This window comes from Lates calcarifer, unplaced genomic scaffold, assembly GCF_001640805.2.
Source record: "Lates calcarifer isolate ASB-BC8 unplaced genomic scaffold, TLL_Latcal_v3 _unitig_5850_quiver_3452, whole genome shotgun sequence".
Classification (NCBI taxonomy): domain Eukaryota; kingdom Metazoa; phylum Chordata; class Actinopteri; family Centropomidae; genus Lates; species Lates calcarifer.
This window is the reverse complement of record NW_026117763.1, coordinates 5,001-7,500: the sequence shown is the minus strand read 5'-3', so window position 1 is coordinate 7,500 and position 2,500 is coordinate 5,001.

Genomic DNA, 2,500 nt, shown 5'->3' with positions numbered 1-2,500 from the left:
TCTGGAGAGAGCACAGGGGAGAAGGGGAGCATACTATCGCCGGAAGGGAAGAAGGGGAAATCTCCCCTTCTCCCTGTGCTCACACTTAGTCTCTGGAGAGAGCACAGGGGAGAAGGGGGAGCATACTATCGCTCGGAAGGGAAGAAGGGGAAATCTCCCCTTCTCCCTGTGCTCACACTTAGTCTCTGGAGAGAGCACAGGGGAGAAGGGGAGCATACTATCGCTCGGAAGGGAAGAAGGGGAAATCTCCCCTTCTCCCTGTGCTCACACTTAGTCTCTGGAGAGAGCACAGGGGAGAAGGGGAGCATACTATCGCTCGGAAGGGAAGAAGGGGAAATCTCCCCTTCTACCTGTGCTCACACTTAGTCTCTGGAGAGGGGGCATCCCAGGAGGAGGCCCTGGACCCCAGGTGGCTCCCTGGGGCCCGTCCTGGGCTCCAAGCCCCAGTCCCGACCCGGGGGCCCTCCCGGGTATCCAAGCCCCCAGACCCGACCCCGGGAACCCCTCCCTGGGCCTCCAAGCCCCCAGACCCGACCCCGGGAACCCTCCCTGGGCTCCAAGCCCCCCAGTCCCGACCCCGGGGGCCCCTCCCGGGTATCCAAGCCCCCAGTCCCGACCCGGGAACCCCTCCCTGGGCTCCAAGCCCCCAGTCCCGACCCGGGGGCCCCTCCCGGGAATCCAAGCCCCAGACCGACCCGGGGGCCCTCCGGGAATCCAAGCCCCCAGACCCGACCCTGGGCTCCAAGCCTCCACACCTGGCCTGTGGTAGACCCAGGGGGCCCACCACTAACCTTACAACCACATGGGGCCCCTTGCCCTAACCCTAAAACCACGGGGGGCCCCTTACCTAACCCTAACCATGGGGGCCCCTTGGCCCCTAACCCTAACCTGCTTGGCCCCTTGCCTAACCCTAACCCTGGGCCTGACCCTAACCTGCTTGGGCCCCTTGCCCCTAACCCCCTAAAACGCTGTGGGCCCCTTGCCTAACCCTAACCTGCGTGGCCCTTCCTAACCCTAAACCACGCAGGGCCCTTACCTAACCCTAACCATGGGGGCCCCTTGCCCTAACCCTAACCTGCTCGGGCCCCTTGCCTAACCTAACCTGCGTGGGCCCCTTGCCCTAACCCTAACCTGCTTGGACCCCTTGCCCTAACCCTAAAACCACGCGGGGCCCCTTACCTAACCCTAACCATGGGGGCCCCTTGCCCTAACCCTAACCTGCTCGGGCCCTTGCCTAACCCTAACCTGCGTGGGCCCCTTGCCCTAACCCTAACCTGCTTGGACCCCTTGCCCTAACCCTAAAACCACGCGGGGCCCTTACCTAACCCTAACCATGGGGGCCCCTTGCCCTAACCCTAACCTGCTCGGGCCCCTTGCCTAACCCTAACCTGCGTGGGCCCCTTGCCCTAACCCTAACCTGCTTGGACCCCTTGCCCTAACCCTAAAACCACGCGGGGCCCCTTACCTAACCCTAACCATGGGGCCCTTGCCCTAACCCTAACCTGCTCGGGCCCTTACCTAACCCTAACCTGCGTGGGCCCCTTGCCCTAACCCTAACCTGCTTGGACCCCTTGCCCTAACCCTAAAACCACGCGGGGCCCCTTACCTAACCCTAACCATGGGGGCCCCTTGCCCTAACCCTAACCTGCTCGGGCCCCTTGCCTAACCCTAACCTGCGTGGGCCCCTTGCCCTAACCCTAACCTGCTTGGACCCCTTGCCTAACCCTAAAACCACGCAGGGCCCTTACCTAACCCTAACCATGGGGGCCCCTTGCCCTAACCCTAACCTGCTCGGGCCCCTTGCCTAACCCTAACCGTGTGGGTCCCTTGCCCTAACCCTAACCCTGCTTGGGCCCCTTGCCTAACCCTAAAACCATGTGGAGCCCCTTACCTAACCCTAACCATGGGGGCCCCTTGCCCTAACCCTAACCTGCTTGGGCCCCTTGCCTAACCCTAACCTGCGTGGGCCCCTTGCCCTAACCCTAACCTGCGTGGATCCCTTGCCTAACCCTAAAACCATGTGGAGCCCCTAACCCTAACCCTAACCCTACCTAACCCTAACCCTAACCATGGGGGCCCCTTGCCCTAACCCTAACCTGCTTGGGCCCCTTACCTAACCCTAACCTGCTTGGGCCCCTTACCTAACCCTAACCTGCGTGGGCCCCTTGCCCTAACCCTAACCTGCTTGGGCCCCTTACCTAACCCTAACCTGCTTGGGCCCCTTGCCCTAACCCTAACCTGCTTGGGCCCCTTGCCTAACCCTAAAACCATGTGGAGCCCCTTACCTAACCCTAACCTGCTTGGGCCCCTTGCCTAACCCTAAAACCATGTGGAGCCCCTTACCTAACCCTAACCATGGGGCCCCTTGCCCTAACCCTAACCTGCCCTAACCCTAACCTGCCCTAACCCTAAACCCATGCGGGGCCCCTTACCCCTGAGCTGGAGCCTAACACTAAGCTCCAGGCCCATACTCGCCATGAAACTCCCACCCTCGCCCTCC